General features: G+C 40.3%; 1 protein-coding gene across 1 annotated transcript in view; it reads left to right on the top strand.

Annotated features, from left to right (window-relative positions):
- LDLRAD4 (low density lipoprotein receptor class A domain containing 4) overlaps positions 1-20254 on the top strand; it is a 247183-nt gene that overhangs the window by 137295 nt on the left and 89634 nt on the right. The window lies entirely within an intron of this gene.

The raw sequence follows: 20254 nt of genomic DNA, 5'->3' as shown, positions 1-20254 counted from the left end.
TAAAATACGTGCCCTAAAACCAGTGCCAGTACAGCGAACTCTCCTTGAAGAATGTTGTAGGGGTGGACACATAATTTGAGCTGATAGCCATGGATGGTTGTGATGATTAAAATATCCCTGAAGGTTAGAATCTGTCTTATTGATTAAACTGTGCAGAGTTTGTGGGTAGCAGTGCCAGATCGAATGGCATTTGGACACAAATGATTCTTCTCTTAATGTTTTATAAGCAGAGCTTTTAGAAAAGTGGTGGTTATGTGGGCTTTTGGGTTTTGTTTTTGTTTTTCTTTGATGGGAATAGTTTTGTATTCTTTGTGCTTTGCATTGTGTCTGGAATTCAAGCTAGAATGGGAACACAGTAAAATTGATACTCTGTCACTGGCTTTCAAGCAAGGAAGGGAAAACTGCTGAATTTTGAGTGTGGCTTACTTTGTTTTGTTTTGTTTTGTTTTTCCTGATGTTTTTTCTTTAAACCTGAAACAGCAACTTTTCTTGTCTATTTCCCTTTTCTGATTCAGGAAGCAAGTACTTTTCTCTGAAGCATGGATATATATGCATATATAAAAATAATACGTACACCCAAAGTCCCCTGTGTCCTAAAGGTTTTTGTCTGTTCCCTTTTCTCTTTGCTATTGCCCAAGGAAATGAAGTGATTTGGCTAGCTCAACCATTCCTTGTTTTTAGCATTTCCACGGCTTCTGGCCGACTACCTCAGGTTTTTAAGGTTAATTTGTCTTCGCTCTTCAAGACAACTGGCAGGGATGTGGGAAGGGTGTGGGATGTGGCAAGCAGTCTGCCAGCTTTTCTTAAGGCTGCAATAACAAAACCCAGCATAATCTTGAAGGTCTTACTGCTGCCTTTCTGCTGCCAAGGTCCAAGAAGTTTCACTCCCTTAGGCCCCCATAACCTTCTTGCAGAGATTTGTATTAATCCAGGAGAAGAATGCTGTTTTAAAGAAAACCATTTTGTTATAACGTTACTCTGTGTTTCTCAGTTCTGTTGATATGGTAGCTCATATGAATAATGTATAGGAGTAGCACCCTGTTTATGACCACCTGTGCACAGTGGTCTGTAATATGGCTAATGAAGGAGAAGCTTCCAGACATGAAGTAGAAGAATGCCGTTCATTTAAGAAGTCATTGGGGACAAGTAGTTTAATGCTTCCAAGTAGCCAAGGCAGTTACATAGACACACTGAGGTATGTAATGAAGATTAAGCTGTTTAGTACTAATTAAACCGGGAGTAACAGTGTTATATATGGTAGAAAATAATGTTCTGGGTGGATTGCCCATGGAGAAATCATTTTATTGATTTCACAGGATTTAGAACCCAAAGAACTTTGTTAGATTCTTGAATCTGAGGGTCTGAATGACCTTGGAATTTCATTCATGTACCCTTCATGTTGACCTCTGCCTATTTATGTAGATTAAATTGTTGTACACCACGTTCAGAAGGTAAGTCTGAACAGAGGCCACACCAAAATCTTAAGATGTCCATGTGGATGAGCAGAGATAAGAGCTTCAATCCTGTTATTCATATGCTATGCTAAAAGAGAAAGTAAAAGTATCATTAGATCACTTCCGAAAAAATCCTCTGGGGTTCCACATGGGGGGAAATGCTGTCAACGTAATCAATTATGGCTGAATGGCACGCACCATTTAGGCACTGAAGATGTAAAATTCTCTGTATTGCCATAGTATATCGCTACATCCTATCCAGTGACTCTTGCAAATGGCATGGCATGGTTTGTAGAAGAAAATAAAACTGGGATGCACAACAGGATAAAAGTCTTATTCCCAGTGGATGAAGCTATGAACTGTGGTTGTCATCGTTGCCTTACGCAGAACTGCAAGTATTAGTAGTAGTTGAGTGCGGTACTATTAATTATCTGCCTTTGGTTTAACACAATGAGAGGCTGAATAGAGGGGATTCATGTGTTCAGGGGTCAGAACTGATCACACTAATTATTCAACTTGACCCTCCCTTTTAGTGTTAGAAGTTTAGTTTTTCCTATAAATCAGCTGGAAGCACATTTTGGAGAGAAATACAATCTTTCTTCGAGACTCCTTACGATGGTGAGTCTACCACCTGGCAACCTGTTCCAGTGTTTAATTACCCACACTGCTGGAAAATTGAGTCTTAATTCATGGTAATTTATTTATTCTAGATAATAAAGCCTTTGGGGCTGTCTGTCCTTTTAGTAAGTGTTTTTACAGTGCCTAGCACAAAAGGATCTCTGACTCCTGATGGGAGCCTAGGTGCCACCAGAATGCGCAAATAGCTTGTTAAGTGGGAAAAGTAAAATGCATTTCTGTTTACTCAAATATTCTTAAAGAATATAAGATTAAGGAGTTAGGTTCCTTGGTGCAGTGACTTCTTTTTTTTTCCCCCTTTTATTTCCCTTTCTTACTTTATAGGCTATATGGTGATATTTTCAGTGAGGGAGTGAGTGTGGTTTTTCACTTCTGTTGTTTTCTGGGGCTGGCACTAAAAATGTTCCCCTTTTTCAATTTGTCAACTGCACTGACAAATTACCCTTTGGCAAGGAATACAGCACAGTAATCTTGGAGTATAACTTTTCTGTCAGTCTGGCTTCCTTCATTTCTGCCAAGGGTATTGCTGGGAAACTCAGAGATACGGCTGTGTGTTTTATAAATACACTAATAAGAATGTTGATCCTTGCATGGAAAAAGTGTTTTAGAATAAATGCCACTGTCAGGCAAAGGAACAGTTAAAGTCTGGAGGAAATGTGCAATGTGACTACACATTTGTCTGATTTGGGGCTGCTGAAATATTATCTCATGTAGGTTGGGACTAAAAAGGTGTTAGTTTTTTTGAATTGGCTGCCAGTGGCTCCAACAGGCTCTTGGAAAGCCAAGGATTAGTCAGATGGAGGAATGTCTTGGCTAAAAATCCCCTTTCTCTGGCTAAACCCACTCCTTTGGCAGCGCTGTATTGTATTCTTATAAAAGCTGCTGTGGAAGCTCGAGGTCAATGTAAGATTTCTTTATGACTATTGGATCCTCCTGGGACCACTTAAAGTAGATTTAGAGCTCCTTTCTGCTCGGGAATGTAATGGTGAATAAAGGCCATTTCTAGGACATTTTGTTTGTTTTATGAACCTGCTGCTCCAGATTCCCCTTTTGTTTATCCAATCAGTACAAATGACTTCTTGACAAGGTTCCCAATTCTTGACAAGGTAGGTGGTTTTGTCTGTCAGGCATTATAGCAAAGGACTGATGGCTCCAAACAATAGACATGTTGTTCCCATCTGAAGATGTCAAGTGCAAGCGTCTTTCAGCTGTGATTACTGGCATGCCGTCTTTGGTTCCATCTGAGATCTCTTAATCTTTCCTATGTTAGGAGGACAGCTCACAACAAAGCATTACCTAGCAACAAAAATACCTCAGGTCGGTTCAGGGAAAGCAACAGAAGAGTTGTTATTAATCATGCTGAGATGATGCATTGTGGTTTGAAAAATTGGAAAGGAAAGGCCAGATTAAATATTGACATTTACTATATTCCAACTGTGTTAGCTTTCACTTTGGCTGACATGAAAACATATATTCAGTGAAAATGGGAAATAAAAGACCTTGTCTATGTTCTATTGGATGTCCCAAAGTTGTGGGGGGTTTTGTTTGTTTGTTTTGTGTGTGTGTGCTTTGTAAAGGTGATCTGTTACTTGGGGATGTTGCAGACAGTCTTCCAGATCTATGAGGCTGAGGGGACTTCGATACTTGTCTGAAGGTCTAATGGTGTTTGGGTGTCAAGATTACAGGGTAGACTGTCTTCAATGGAAAATATATTTTGAATGAGAACTTTAATGAGCTCCCTGTGTTTACCAAAAAAAAAAAAAAGGGGGAAAAGAAGTGTTTAATAAACATATATCATCGTAGTGAAGGACCTGAGACTCACCAGCAGCCTACAGTGTGCTATATTTAAAGAGTAAGTTTTGGTGCATTTCCAGCAGATGAAAGCCTAGAAGCTTTATGACTTAGTTTTAGCCATCTCTACTCAATGACTGTAACTCCACAAGGCTAAGTTTAACCGGAATATAACAGATATTAATGGTCTTCATGTCATAAGCTGAGTTGCACTAAAGATTATAAAGAAGGGATGGTATCATGGTTACTGCAAACATAAATAGTCTGTAACCGTACAGGAAAGAAATGTGGTCAGACGTGAGGAAGGTACCATTGTTTGCTGAGGTGTTTTAATGTTAAAATGTGCCGTTCTGGAAAGGTTGGTGAACTTTCCACTCTGCTCTTCTACTTGGAGGTGAGAAGTTAGAACCGATCCCTGCATTGCGGTGTGGGTAGTGTGAACAAACAGTGTCATAAACAGGCACAGGTGGGTGGTTGAAATCCTAATTCACATTTTTCTTCATATGATCTTCGCTCAACTGAAGCGGTGCCAAATAACTTAGTTTTGCTGTGCTGAAGCTGTTGTTTTCCTAGTGGTAGCTTTTCACGGCAGCCAGCGTTTGCCAAATTTGCTACCTGCCCATGGTGTGAGCGAAGGTGAAGACACACTTCTGTGAAAGGAAGAGTGGAATTGGAGAAAGGGCTAAAATAATCCAGTAGTAATTTCTACAACACATTTTAAATTAATTTATTAGTGCTAAAATAACTGATTAGTTAAAGGAAAAGAAATTCAAGGCATTACTGCCAAAACTCCTTTGCAAACTAGAGCTCCCTGTTGACATGATAAATATTACATGATTTTATTTTATTTTTATTTTTTGGCTTCAGTAAACAAATGTCTTGTATTCATCAGCCTAAGAAACAACTTCAGGCTTGCTACTTACAGCTAGTTAACTTGTTTATCTTCTGGAGAGAACTTGGTTTTTGCAGCCTATGTGTGCAAACTGCAAGCCTGTAAGGAGAAAAAAAGAAAAATTATTCCCTGGAGAACTGAGATTGCTGAGGGATAATGTAGACTGGTGTAAAGTTTTGAAGTGATACATACAATGTTCTTGTCAAGTTTTTTTTAAAGCTGTTGCTGTATCCTTGTACGTAGTTGAAAAATGTCTTTCCTCCAGTAATAGCCGTAGTTTCTAGGTAATGGCTTGTCAGAAACACTGTTGGTTCATAAAGATTAGCTATGTGAAATGTTTGCAATGCTTTTTCTTGCCTGCTACCCAGAGGGTACAATAGAGGGACACAGACAAGGAGCTGGCAGCACATGGCGAGGTGGCAGTCAAGGTGTTTTCTGTAAGAAGTAATAAGCAGTAATCCTGAAAGTCCTGGAGTCTGAAAGGTAGAGCAATGTGAAGAAGCTTTTTCATATCAGAATTTTGCTCGATTTGGGAATGTCGTGGAGAAACCAACTCGCTGTTTTGTCATCAAGAATACGTGGCAATAGATCAGGAGCTAAGATTTTTAAGAAGTGTAGAAAACTACTTTGCATGCTTTCACAAAGCCTCAACATTAAACAAAATGTGTGGTTTTATGTGAAGGAAGTAATTAGGTAATATCTTGCCTTTGGTATTTGAAATTGCCACAAAGTTAACTAACAAATTAAGAAACGATTTGAATTTTGAACTTTGTGCTAACATCAATGGGAATTGAATGTAGTCCCGTTGATCTGAAAAGCAACAGGCCAATATCAATGCAAGTTTTCGCGTGGGTCTCCTGACTTTGTTTTAGTCTGCCCTGCAGCTGCTGGTGTGAAAATGCTACTGAAGATTGAGCGAGAAGCTATGGCCATACTGGAGTCTGGGCCATCATGCAGGTGTTCCTTATAAAGCAGGTGGGATGTGGGCTTGCTGAGAAGCAAAGCTCAGAAATAACTAAATCTTGTCACAAATTGATAATCAGACTTAAATAATTTCTGACGGAAGTATTTCAGGGGAGAATTTTAAGTAGTGAAAAAATTTCAGTTGAGAACTCCTTTAAATTTCAGATAAATTTTCTTTAACATAAGTTGTTTTGTAAAAACTAAGTACTAAATAAGGAGGAAAAAAAAACAAGCCTGTGTTTGTTACTCAATTCCTATCGGCAAATCCCTGATTTCTGCCTGAGCTGAAGGGAGCTGAGCATTGGTTTTAGTCCTGTGGTTACGGGACACCATTAGAACATGGCAAATAAGAAAAAATTCAATTGCACAGAAGCTTTTTTGCTTTTAGGAAAAGATCCATCAACCTTGTTTTCAGTGATTGGGATTCATGAAAGCCATGTCAGGGAATCTTATTTCCTCCTCTTTCATCTTCCTCCTGGATTGCTGCTGTAACAGGCTGGGGGGACAAAGGAGTTCTGGCAGTGAGTAGGATTAAGAGCACTTGTCACCACTTGAGGGGATTTGGGAGAATTTCTTCAGCAGGCTGGAGGGAAGAATGAAAAGTTCACATCGGCGTAGAGTCATGTGTGAGGTTTGCTGAGTGGCCTTTGTGACAGAAGCCCTTAGTAGACCTTGTTGCCAAAATCCTCTTTTTTCCTCTTTATTTTTATTTTTTTAATATTTTTTCCATGTGCCCTCACTGTATCCACCTGACCTCCCTCTGCAGTTCTCAGAGCCTTTGCTCATTAGTGATAAATTGGCCTGATCCCCTTTCTCCAGCTGCTGAGCACTGCTGTGAGTTCCTGTGCAAGGCTTTTTTTTTTTTTTTCCCCTGCTTCCTAAAGATAATGTTTGCTACCTCATCTGATTGTCACAGCTACTCCAGTGATCACAGAGACCTAACCACAGCTTTCCTTTTCCTGCTGCCAAGGCTTTCACCCACAATATGCCACATATTTTATGTCACAGAGAGTCTGGCATACCCAACAATCTGCCCTGCTCTCTTTTCTCTGCTTGGCAGGACACCTCGAGGGCAATGTTTGAGCTCAGTCTTGGCCTGTTCCAGAACAGGATGTTAACCCTCTGCAGGGTTAGTTCATGGCCAGGACACTAACGTTTCCATCTCTCAAAGCTGCCGAAAAATAAAATCAGAAACACTCAGAGATGTGTTCTTCTTCATAAACGTGTTAACATAATTCTGAGAAGTTGTTGAAAGAACCTGGGCATCCTTGGGAAGGCTGAGAGTCACAGTCATGGTTTCTTTTTATTTTGTCATTGTACTTCATCTCCAGGGTAGAAATTAAATGTGGCTAAACCTCTGCTAAGAATCCCGAGGGAGCTTTCATACAGAAGGGGAGAACGAGCAAGTCAAGGGCATAAGACAGAGGTATCATCGACCTCTCGGAGCAGTGGCACTCCAAAGCAGCTGTCCTTGATGCCTGCGTATTGGTGACATCAGGGCTTAAAACTGGGATTGCTAAAAATAATTTTGTAGTGAAGTATTTTAAAGGGAAATTGTCCTTTGTAAAAGATGCTAACTTGACAGACCTGGAGATGAGATCCCATTTTGTTTTTGTTTTGGCAGCAAATGGAAGCATGCAAGGAAGCGTGTTAGCACTTCGGTATACAGTGCAATCTGGTAATGTCCAATACTTGGATGCCATCACTGTTTTGCAGCAGGCATATCCAACCTTCCTCTAAACAGACACATTTTTCTGCTACAAAATATTGAAAAATCTCCTTAATGTGTCATCTGTCAAATCTATGCTGGTCTTTTTTTGCCAGGGCATGGCCTCAGTTGAATAAGCAATATGTGAACATTTTCCTGTCAGGAAAAGCAGAGCGTGGAGCACATCCATTACCTTTGGTTTGTCGACCCAAGTAGCTGAGTCTTACTGGGCAAAGTGTCTCATTTCTTGATCACAGTAACATTGAACCCTATAATGAAATCTTCATTCAATGGTACACTTTTTTCATAGTGAGGGGAATTTTTTTTTTCCTCCCAAGTTGGATTTCTGTGCTTGCCCATCCCTAAATCAGAAAATGGGCTTCTTTCTTCGTGCTCTGGCCTGCAGTCAGCCTGTGAACAGTCACCACATTCTTGCCAAACAGAGTTACGTTTGTTTCCAGTTCTGACAAAGGTCTTTGGTTCATTTTCTGTCTCAGGTTTGTCAGATATCGCTGGTATCCAGGGTCTGTGAGAGGAAAGGAGGCACACCTCACTTTGGATGGACCATTTACATAAGTTTCCTCAATTTCAGTTCTCCTTGCTGTTCTCCATAAAGAGGTGTCTGAAAGAAACTGTGACACCTTCTGCCTCTCCTCTTCATGCAGATTTTAGTCTTTCTTTACAGAAAATGTTCTTTTCATGTTTTTGAATCACTGGTAGTCATGAACCAGAAACAAATTTGTAATGTCATTGAGATGCCTGAGCAGATCCTTCAGCAGCAACTACAAAGAACTTGATTGAAATACGCGAATATAATAAAAGTGGGTACAACTGTATTATGTCTGCCCTAGATTGGTTGAAACCCAAGGAAGCTAGCATGCTACTTTCATGTGGTACACCATACATTTTAAATGTTAAAGCTGGTGCAAGGAGTGGTTATGGTGGAACCAAATGGAACAGCGTGATTTGAAAAGACAACATGTCCCGAAGCACAAAGGACAAAAGTGAAGAGTTGGTGTGCTGTCTTAAGTACGTGGATGCTGCGTTGTATCACAATTGGTAACAGATTTTAAGCTGAAGCGCTCTTCTATGTGCCGGTATCAAAGGGAAAAGAATGAACTGAAACATATCCTCATCCTCTTTGATGCTGTGTGATTTAAAATATGAATGTGCTGACATTCAAGAGATGAAAGGTGAGACAAGGAAAAAAGTAGTTTTCATGCAAGAGATTTGCTAGCGCTTTTCAAAGATTTTGTTCAGTTTTAATACAGTAATGATTTTAATCATGTTAAACTTTTGAGCAGAAGAAAATGACCATGTTTGATTTTACCCAACATTCTTGCATTTGTGCCCAACCACAGAAGATAAATATTTGAAAGGCGGGATGCAGTCATCTATGTCTTGGACCTGAGCTGGGGACTTGTAAACTGGTTCAGACTGGGGGACCAGGTAGCAGCATGAGCCTGTCCCACAGCTGGGGCTGGCAGCCCCCGTGCGAAGGGACGGACGCTTAGCCTGAGCTCACTGCTAAAACAGTGTCTCCAGAGTGGAGCAAGTTTGTGTGCAATTGTCTTTGAAGTGTGGTAGCATCAAAAGTGCAGGCATACCCATTATCGTGACAAACCTGAGGATGTGAAGAAATTAACTATGGATAGTATTTGGTGACTGGAGTCATTTCTTCTGGAGAGACCTCATGAAAAAGGAGGAAAATACCAGTTTATGTTAAAGGCATTTTTGATCAAATGAAGGCAACATTAAGCCTTTGAATATTGATTTGCCAAAACACAAGTCTTTGCCCTTGTCTCTGTTTCTAACTAAACATGAGCCTACAGGCACTGTTGTGCCCTCAGGATATTGTTTTCAAGTAGATTGTAGAGCTCAGAAGCAACTGATCCAGAAACTGTAAATGTAATATACTGGGCAAAGTTTGGGGACTTTTCTTAAAGGCACCAATATTTGTTTTTGTTCTGATAGAGAAATAATGGTGAGTAAGGCCAAGAACAAGTCATTGTGGGGAAATCCTTGCCTGCAACCCCATCCTCAGACTACAGGCGTCCTTCTTTGTCACGAAACCTTCCCTCCCAGCTCCTGGCCCATTCTGTAGCACCACTTTGAAGAGGGTTCGCCCAGGTTGTTGTTCCTAAAGGACTGTTCCATTTCTTTCCTGCTGTTGTTCACAGGATCTCGTGCTCCTGACCTCCATTAAACATCTGTAAAGTTTTAGAGCACTGGCTGTGTTTGTGAAGCTCCAAGATGGACAGACAGACTCGCACTTCCAATTCATGTTTTTACTTTGACATTTCATGGTATTTTTTGCTTGTGAAGGGAGCAAAGAGGGTGAAAAGACACCCCCCCCCCCCCCCCCCCCCCCCCCACACCCCGGCATGTTTGCTTCACAGTGTTTTGTGAGAATTTTGATTTGTTCGATTTATTATTCTTTTTTTTTTTTTGGGGGGGGGGGGGGGGTGAGGATTGTTCATCTTTTGACAGTTTGGTAGAAGAGATGGTTGTATTAATATGCAGCCGAAGTAGTGCATGCCCAAGAAGGAATTGTGGATGACCACAGTATTGCAGTACTGAACGAAAGGTGTTTTTTGTGGTACAGTAAGGAGGGACAAAGCATGCTGTGAGTGGAAAACAGTACCTAATACTGCGGAATTTGGAAGAGGAGATGAGTGAGCAGACAAGCGCCTGGTCCTTCAGAAATGATGAGGGAAGGACAAAGTGGAGGGCGATGCTGAGTACGAGGAAGATTGAAGGAGGAAAGCTATGCTGTAGCTCTGAGGTGGGAAGTGCAGGCAGCCTTACCTGGATCCCTGTGCCGTCTGCATCCGAAAAGTTAGCAGGTAAACTCATGCATATTTATAGTGATAGAAATAATAACAATAATGAAAATTGGTAGCAAAATCAAATTAATGTGGTCTCCTGCAGCAGAAATATTTACCCGATGTGTCCTGCCAGTTACAGAGATTGGCATTAAACCTAGACATTACCTCATCTTCCTGGGCAGACAGCCTATTTCTATGCTAAGCAAGTCTGCAGGAGTGAACAACTGAATACCTGCCTGATTAGCTGTGCAGCAGCAGATCCTGGTTAGAAGCGATTTCCCTTAGCGCTTTCTCTCTTTTGCTTGCCCGCTTGCTCTCTGCGAGGTTTGTCACTACGCATTATCAAACTATGTTTTTCATCTTGAAGGGCACGTCACAGGGAAGATCTGCCAGACAGGTGGGCTAGTATAAATGGGGAACCAAATCAGAAAGGTCAAGAAGAACAGAAGGGAAAAAGTAAAGAGTGTATATATGTGTGTGTATCTCCCTCCCTGTCTCTGCGTGTGTCAGTGCCAGCTAGGTGAAACTGGATTAATGAGGAAGGGAGAGATAAGTGCTAAGAGGATTGTGCTATAAAAGGAGATTTCGGTTTTTGAGAATAGATGAGGGGTTCTTTATGAAAACTTTAATTGGCTACCTTAGATCATTTCTTCAGCTTTGTTCCTGGGTGGCAAATCATAAGTTTCCTGCTGGGCGTAAAATCATAGCATAATTATGATTGTTGGCCTGTGTAGAGTGTCTTCGATCACAGACTCCCAGCATGCTGTATATTCCTTAAAAAAAAAAAAAAAATTAAGCGTCATAATGTATTTCAGACAAGCAGTCTGACAAGTCGTAATAAAAATAGTAATAAAAAAACCTTCAATGTGGAGAAAAAAATAATAAGTCCCGAACAACAACAGTTGATTTTGCTGCAGTATCTTTGAGTGCCATATTATCCACCTGCCTGGCTACTGCTACTCTTTTTTCCATAGCAGGGTTCAATTAGTCCAGGATATAATGCCACTGTTACTCAGTTGCTTAAGTCCTCACAGTAATGCCATTGTGCATTCAAGAGCTGTGGATGTTTGCTGCAGCGGGTAGATCACCCCCGTACCTCTGTGTTGGAGCACCAGTATTTTCCCGTGTACAAATCTATTTCCATTTCATACCTGTATGAAGCTGACCACCCGGCCAATTCTTTTTTCTTTGTTTGGGTCCAGTGCTTATGTTTTGAGAAAGACATAGAGAAAAGTCACAGTGAAATTAAACCTTTTGTTTTGCTGTTTTTATGTTCAGAAATCTGAAGTCATTCTGCACAAGGAATCTATACAGTATTTACACAGTAGTTTCCTTATCTGTTTTGATCAGTAGATGTATTTCTAAATTGCATTCGGCTCAACTATTAAGAACAGTTAGGAACTACCTCATGGAGAAAATTGATTGCCATCTTCCACCTTCTGTCTGCCAAAACTCACGTCTCTTCTGCCAGACCCGCTCTACCAGGTGGCCAAGCTCTAGACGTAACTTTTCCTCCTTCTTCCAGTTACTGGTCCTCATTCTGAGAAAGCGTATTCCTGATATCTCTCTCCTGGAAATGAGGTGGGGGACTGGAGATGTCAAGCCCTGCACCAGTAGAACCGCATATTGGCTGAGTTATTTTCCATTTTTTTTGTTCCTAAATAGTGGCACGTTGCTGTCTGCTGAGTAGCTTAGAGGAGGAAATACTTTATGAAAAAGACCTGTATCTTTCAGTGGCAGTAATAAAAACACTGGAAAAGCACAGAAGTAGGTACTGATTCTCCGTTCTCTAATCAGTGGTGGAACTGAATGCTTTCCTTTGCAAGACTGTCATTTTGGCTAAGTGGCAGTTAATACTTCTGTTAGAAATATTAGATACAAAACAAAACACAAAGGAGCAGGGAGCCCAATGCTCAACCTTGCTTATGATGATTTTATCATTGTTTTTCTTAAAGGGAAGTCATGTCCTGATGTTAGTCAAGGGAAAAGTAGGACCTTATGGCTCCTCTGGAGCAGCTAAGGAAAACGACGCTTGCTTGATCTCAGTAAATGTAAAACAGATTATCCTTTTTATGAAAGGACAAGTAGTCCATTGAGATAGTCCTGGATGTTAATCTGTAAGTTAGATTGTGGAGGTCTTTGGGTTTCTTGAGTTTTCTTGGGAGAATTTAATCTTTCATAGTGCCAGGGCCAACAAGAATGGTTCGAGCTCCCTAAGTTATCAAAGTATACAAGCATTAGCTTGTCAGATTGGAGGAGTGCTAGTACTCCAGACACGAGTTTGAAAGAGTCATCCCCATAACCCTTGTGCCTGCAGGCAGGAATGACTAACGGAAGAAGAAGAAAGTAGCTCATTTCTGAAATAAAGTGGCATTTTCCATTCTGTCATCTGTAGATGAAAAGAATGGACATTGGGTTATGACACTCCTCTCTAAATTTTCTCAAGGGAAAATAGAAACAGAACATAATACACAATAATTCATACACATACACATAATCCACAATATTTCCTCACTTAAGGCAAAAGCAAGAACATCATTGCTTAAGATGTGAGAGAAAGTATTGTGTTGTTTCAGTAGTCACATGCAGTGCCAGCACAACCTGTGCTGCATTTTGGCCAGTGACCATGTAAAAGTGAACTTTTTTTTTCAGTATGTTCCCAATTAGATTTTATTTTTAAGTCCTACTGCTCAGACAAAAAAATCTGCCAGCCATTGCTTACAACACTCTTCTTTAGCAAGCATTTTTGCTTCTACCCAAGAAAGAGAAGTATCTAGAAGTCGTCCTGTGGCTTATCTTTTGGTTTAACAATTTGCATCTTCATCTAAATTGGAAATGTAGCAGGTTCCTAACAGGGAGGGGAGGTGCGGTAGATTCCACAGTACGCTATCTTATCAGCAATCTCTGCCTGCGTCAACATGACAAAACAGTTGCTGGCACTGTTCACCTGGTGGCAAATGAAGTTACTTGCTCTTTAATATATATTCTTAATGGCCTTGAACTCCTGGATCCATTGAATGAATGTGATCTCCACATTAAGCAGATGTATCATTTCACATGTTGATTACAAACTCCTAAGCCTCCACCCCTGCCCTGAATTGTGAGGTCTCTACATTTTCTTGACTTAGCTTTTTTCTTTTATTTTACCACTTCCTTACAAATGCTATGATCTTATTCCATAATGATTTTTACCCTAGGATATGATGCCATTAAAAAGAAACAGCTATCCTGTTTTACTTACATAAACAAGTAAAGTGCAGATCGGTCAATAAATAAAGAACAAATAAAGTGCAGAGCTTGCCTTTTTTTTTTCTTTGATAGTGGTGCCATTAACAGTTGTCAAATAGATAGGCAACATAACTTCAATTCTTTAGTTTCTTTTTGTCATCCAGCTATCAGTAGTTAAGATCACTAAGTTTGGATATTAGTGACCTGATTTTGCCAGATCTATATTGTCTCAGTGATAAACCTGCAACTCCAACTAAACAATGTCTCTTGGTCTGTTCAATTAAAACACAAAACTACAACTTTTCTTGTATGTTTTTTTAAAGAGAAGAGTGTTTTTGCATATTGCTGAGTAGCATGAATCTCAGTGAGCCAGCAGTGTGCCCAGGTGGCCAAGAAGGCCAATGCCATCCCAGCCTGCATCATCAATAGGTTGGACAGCAGGACAAGGGAAGTGATTGTCCCTCTGTACGAAGCTCTGGTGAGGCCACACCTCGAATGTCGTGTTCAGTTTTGGGCCTTTCATTACAACAAAGACATCTTCTTGTACAAGAAGGACATCCATCACGCTGGAGCGCATGACAAGAAGAGCAATGAAGCTGGTGAAGCGACTAGAAGACAAGACATGAGGAGGCTGAGGGGAGACCTCATTGCTCTCCACAACTGCCTGAAAGGAGGTTGCAGCGAGGAGGGTGTTGGTCTCTTTTCTCAGGTGACAAGCGATAGGAAACGGTCTCGAGTTGTGCCACAAGAGGTTTAGATTGGATGTTAGGAAGAACTTCTTCACAGAGAGGGTGGCCAGGCACTGGAATAGGCTGCCCAGTGATGTGTGGAGTTCCCATCCCTAGAGGTACTTAAGTGGTGTGTGCGGGTGGTATTAAGGTGGTACTAAGGAACAGGTTGACAGCTGGACTTGGTGATCTTGAAGGTCTTTTCCAACCTGGATGGTTCTGTGATTCTAAATATTGTCATGTGTTTTGCAGACACAAATAGCATAGGCAGAACTCAGGCTGGGAAGGAACCACAGTGTCTTGAGAAGCAGGTTAAAGAGACCCTGCTAACGAAGCCACTGAATGAAAAGCTGCAGGAAGTACTCAGTGCCTAGTGAACGTTAGAGTCTGCATGGGAAAGGGATGTCATGGGTGCTTCAGCAGCTGGGAGAACTTTTTTAGCGCTTGCATCTTACTGAACCGTCAGCAAATCCAACCAGAAGGCTCTGGGAAATCAGATGTCATTAGTTTTGCTGCTCACAGACCCACGTGCGATTTTTACGTTTCTTTTGAAGAACAGGTTGTGTGACCGAACGCTGCCACGTTGGTATCTTCAGAGTTGCGTGCTCACTGGCATCAAAGTGGTTTGTGTAACTGCAATGTAAGATTGCCTGCGAGCTTCATGAAATCCCTTCAGTAAGTTAGAGGTGCTGCTACCTGTAAAAGCTGGAAGGAGCTCCCCCTTTCATATCCATGCACCTCTTGTCTTTGTGAATCAGCCAGGAAGGAACTCGCCAAGTTGCGTCACTTATCACAGGCCATCCTCTGATCGTCCTTTCTCCAGGAGCTTGACTGGGACCTCAGATTCCTTTCACATAAGCCAAAAAAACTGCAAGATGTTAACTGACTGCAGTCATTATTGATTTAAGATGGAGTCAGGCTGGGAATTTAACAGCAGACTGTGTTCTGGCCACTTCATTTTTGGGAAGCAGGAAGTTGGGGGGAACAGGGTGATGCAAGAGTCCTTTTCTTCATCTGATTTTCAGTTCACAAGATCTCTTGTAGGTTTTTCTTTGCATTCAGATTTCTGTACCTTGTAGTTAAAAACAGATTTGATTTTTAGGTAACTCATACTGAAGGACAATAGGTTAAGGTTATATTACCAGTTGTATTTTCTTACACTTTAAAAGTTGGCAGAAGAATGAATAGATAAATTATGGTATGGAATACAGAGTTTTATTCAAGTGGTTTCACAATATCCTATGTGTTCAGATACACAGAAGAGGAAACAAAAAGTATGGACAAAATGCTTTAACTTTGACTCACCGTTAAGGTTGTGGCTTTCGTGCATGTAAGAATTATTTTTTTAAAGACCTACGTTTCCTTTCAGTTGTCATGTCAGGGAATTCTGAATGCTCATTTTAGTTACTGAAACATGCATTAGTCTTGGCTTTAACCAAAGGTGGGCAGTATTTGTCAAAAGCAGTAGTAAAAATACAGAGTAAAAGAAGAGGTGTTAGCCTTAGATAATTTTTATCTGCTAAAGGGCTGTCAAAAATGGTGATTTTATTTTTCTCACTGAGTTGTTTCAAGTTGGGTGATTTATGACACTACTTGGGCTGCGTTTTCTGATCTTCTTGCAAAATGCTACAGAATGTACCTGGAGAAACGCTTTAAAATAGTCTAAACTGAATTAATATAAAGAGGCTGATGTTGAGTAGGATATTAAGTAAGGATAAGAACATACCTTTCATAAACTCCTTTGATTTATGGAAATTAAGTAGTAAGTTACAGAATCTCAAATGTTCATATTTCTTGGTCTACTCACAGTTTGTATCTGTCTCCACGTGCACACAGCCACGTGTGGAATGCTGTCCATCGCCGTCCTTGCTCAAATAAAACGCTGTTTGCTTACAAGAAGATTTAATGAATTCCCAAAAGACCAGGGTCATTCAGTTTAGTGTCAGTTGAAAATGAAGCTGCTTCCTGGAGTAGTTTTTCTGGATTGTGCAGTGTTTGAGAACGGGAAAGAGAGCTGGTGTGGTGCTAGGAGTGTTGTAAAAAGCACACGTGAATAAATAAAGGTATGGGTGTATGTTTTGATGTTCATACTTACATGCAGGTTTTATGTATCTGAGTGAACAAGACTTGCTTTCAGCCTTCTGAGACTTCCAGATCTCAGGCCAAGAGTTTTTGTGCATCTTGACCCATGCTCTTTGCGTGGGTAACATAGCAGATATGCAGACAAATGGTGATGTGTTGAATGTGACTGTTTAACAAGTATCATTGAAACATCCTCTTATCTTGAAGCTCTTAATATAACTTGCAAATAACAATTCAAGTACCACAATAACACTATCAAAGTGGAGTTTACGTAATATTCAACCCCTTTTTATTAAAAGAAAAGATATTTTAAAATTATTTGTATTAAAAAGACAGTGAGACATAAAGAGGTTATGCATGTTTTCGTGTGATCTGCAGGTAGTCATTATTAAAGTTGGACTCCAAAGCCATTAGCCCATTATTATTAAACCATTATTAATACACAAACCTGTTTGATTCGGCTGTGAACACTGTTATCTGTTCATATTTCTAATATAATGTGGAAATCTACTCATATAAAGCTTTAGTGCATTAATACGGAATAACTGTGTATAGGAAAAAGATGAAATGCCAGGTCATATTGGCACATTACTTTCCAACCTGAATTTTGACTTACTGCATCTGCCTAATTGAAGGGCTGCATCTTATATTTACTCTCAAAATGTCTCTGCTGCTCTTTGTAGACGGACAATGGGACATGCTCTTACATCTGGAATTAAAATACGGGGCTAGATGTGCAGTTGGGGTCACATTGACTGCATTTCAGTACTTTCAGGCTTGAATACTAGATCTTAAAACTCCTCTGATGCTATTTAGAACTAAATAAAAGTCTCCTGGTAAAAAGTATGACAGGACTCATAGTACAAATACAGTTGAAAAGAAGCATTGGACTGAGAATAATAAGACTGTTTCTGAAAACAGAAAACTGGTGGTGTTATCATAGTGCCAAAGTGTTGGGACCACAACCCCAAGTCTGCACGTGATTTCATCTGTGCGTGGCTGTTCGGAGCACCCATGTCTTGCAAATACTTTTCTTGAGTTATTCAATGTATTTCAGTCTCTGAAAGCCTCAAGCACAGGGAGAGGGAGCAGAGGGGAGTGACTGTAACAGGTATTATAATTTGCACCTTTTTTTTGCTCAAAGCTGAACAAAGAGACTTTACATATCACCAAGTGCTGAGGTGTTAGAGAGAAAACATTCATGCTACCAAAAGTGTAATAAAATTTGATAACTAAAGCAGTAAAATTGTGAATTATCCTTATTGCTGAAGTTCAGGGAAGAATGGAAGTTGTGTTTGAAAGCAGACCTTTATATCACATGCCTTTTTTTATTTGCTCATCAAAGCACTACTGCACAAAGATTGTGTCACTTTAGGCGCAATATCATACACACTAGTCTGCAGTCACCCACTAAATCTAGGTGATGCGTCGTTTCTCTTCCTGTGATGTAATCTCTGTCATAACTGTGAAAGGTAAAAACTATCTTTATATTAAAAGCAGTGAAGGTGGGTTTGCTGCACCTTGAATGATGAAGAGGATGTCAGGTACTTCAGTTGTTGACTAGTTGGAAGCAATTCTGTTCTGCGAAGGAAAGGGAACAGAATGCTCCAGAGAGGGATTTTGTAGTCAGATTTTGTAGTTCTAGCACTGTCTGATCATACCATTGTTCTGCTGGCATGGATCTGTTTGAGAGAGGAATACCAGTCAAAGACTAGCATAAAACCAGTGCTCATCGAAAGCTATGCTTTGTGTCCCTGATTCTTTTATTTATTTATTATTATTAGATAATTACACAAAATCTGTTCTCTAACTCTAAATTTGCCTTTCATATGAAGAGATGGATCTGATTCACATCAAACCTCGAAGCTGACTTCACACGTAGCTATCTTTGCCTGGATATGCTGGACACAACAACCAGTATCCACTGATTACACACCAAGCAGATAGTTTTCAAGTGGTGGTAAGATATGGGACTTTAGAGAGGTCGAGAGACAACTCACCTCCCTTCCTATTACTGTGAGGATTACAGTACCACATGTCCAGAGGTGAGGCTTTGCACACTGTAGGTGGGTAAAACAGGAGAGAGATGATAAATGTGTGTCTATAAGTGGATATATTTAAATGTTTCTTCTGGGATTTTTGTGGTTGAAATGTCTGTTCACGTGTGACGTTTCCTGCAAGTAATGCTGATTGCTTGGCAGCTATGGGCGGTTGTTGGTTGGTATCTAATGTTGTAGACAGCATCTCTTAGCAAGGAAGGCGTCTGATGGCAGTACAGGGAGATCAGCTTCTTCAGAAGCCACATCATGTAGGCACAAGCCCTCAGACTGGCAATGGCAGCTTGATGGTAACACCCTCGGTTCCTGTGCATTTGAAATTCCTTCTTAGTTACGGGCTTTCACAAATCTACCTCAGTGAACTGTTTGATATGGATGAGTTGTTTGCTGAGTTTCTTTGAAGTTATTCTTAATACCAGAAACCTTAAAGATGTGAACAAGTTGATGATGGCAAATCAAGAGTTTAAATTCTTTTTTGTAATACTGGAAACAAATTTGCAAAAGGAGAAGTGCATCCGGAGCACTTCAGTAGTTGTTATCTCGGACCTTTCAGGGGTAAATTAGCTATGGAAGCAGAGAAGCAGTTCAGCAGTGTTCTTCTAAATCTGTCTTTCTGCACTGACTTCCCTTCCGGGGCAGTCTTTTCCCAGGAATACTCAGGGGGTTCCTGCTTATTGCCAAGCAGAAATGAAGCATCAAGTTGTCTCCTGAGCTCCACCAAACTTTGTGTGTCACTCACTGCACTGCAGCTTTGTTCGGAGGGCGTCTGTGAGTGAGCAAAGGAAACCTTTCTTAAACTTGTTTGGTATTAAGTTGGGATATGTAAGAAGTTCTCTGGAATGGTAATTTCCTAGTTTTGGTTTGCCTTTGTCTCTAGGAGGGTAACTGAAGTGCAGCTCTACTTTTATCCTACATTATAAACTTTTTTTTTTTTTTATTAAATATCAGAGCTTTGCAGCAGCATATGGACTGTTTCTGTCAAAAACCACTACTCTAAGAAAGTGTGAGGGAGGGGTGATCACAGCACCTCATGCCTCTGCCTTTAATTCTGAGGAGTTGCCTTTGGCCAGGGGAATCCCTGTACTGGGAATGAATGCAGTTACTTGGCTCAATTTCTCTTCTGCCATCTAAAAGCGTAGATACCAAACTATTCAGCTGGCTTACAAGTTAACTCTTAATTATATATGGAAGTCAGCCTCAGCTTTTAAAAAAGGGAGGGAAAGTAGCATCATTTTTATTTTTTGACCACTTTTACCTTGCATGTACACTTATTATGATGCAGTTGTTTTCATGGGTTTATTTCCTGACAAACTCCCTTCCTGTAAAGAATTCTGTGAATATAGTATGAAGAAAGTGTACCTTTACTCCCTTCCACCAGTATGTGCTTCTTGGTTTTTTGGTTCTTTTTTTTTTTTTTCATTTTATTTATTTATTTTTGGCAGGGGAAGAAGGACTGTTAGGTAAATGGCATCCTTGCAGAACAGATTCTGTCAATTGTCCATTGCCATAGCCTTTAAACATAGAGATTTCATGTCAAACTTGGTCTATGAATTTCTGTGCCTTATGAGGTACTGCTATTTACAATGCTTTATCATCTTTTTTCTTTTTCTTTTTCCTCGTAGACTATTGTTCTGTCCTTTCAACCTTAACTCTAAGTCAGATGTCTTCCTTTAGTGTGATGAATGGTGATAGAATGGAAATCTGTCTGATGCATGTATTATGAAAGCTAAATGGTTGGGGAGAAGAAGAGGGGCAGTGTGTGTGTGTGTCATTACCACCATTTGAGAAATGCTTTGCTTTGAAACTCTAAACCTTACTCAAATGTGGGTTGTGTAGTCCGAGGTATAAATAGAGACTCCCAAAAGAAGTGTAAAATAGCTTTGTGTG

This window comes from Anser cygnoides, chromosome 2 (genome assembly GCF_040182565.1).
Source record: "Anser cygnoides isolate HZ-2024a breed goose chromosome 2, Taihu_goose_T2T_genome, whole genome shotgun sequence".
Taxonomy (NCBI): Eukaryota; Metazoa; Chordata; class Aves; order Anseriformes; family Anatidae; genus Anser; species Anser cygnoides.
The sequence above is the reverse complement of the archived record's forward strand: the minus strand, read 5'-3'. Positions and strand labels throughout refer to the sequence as shown.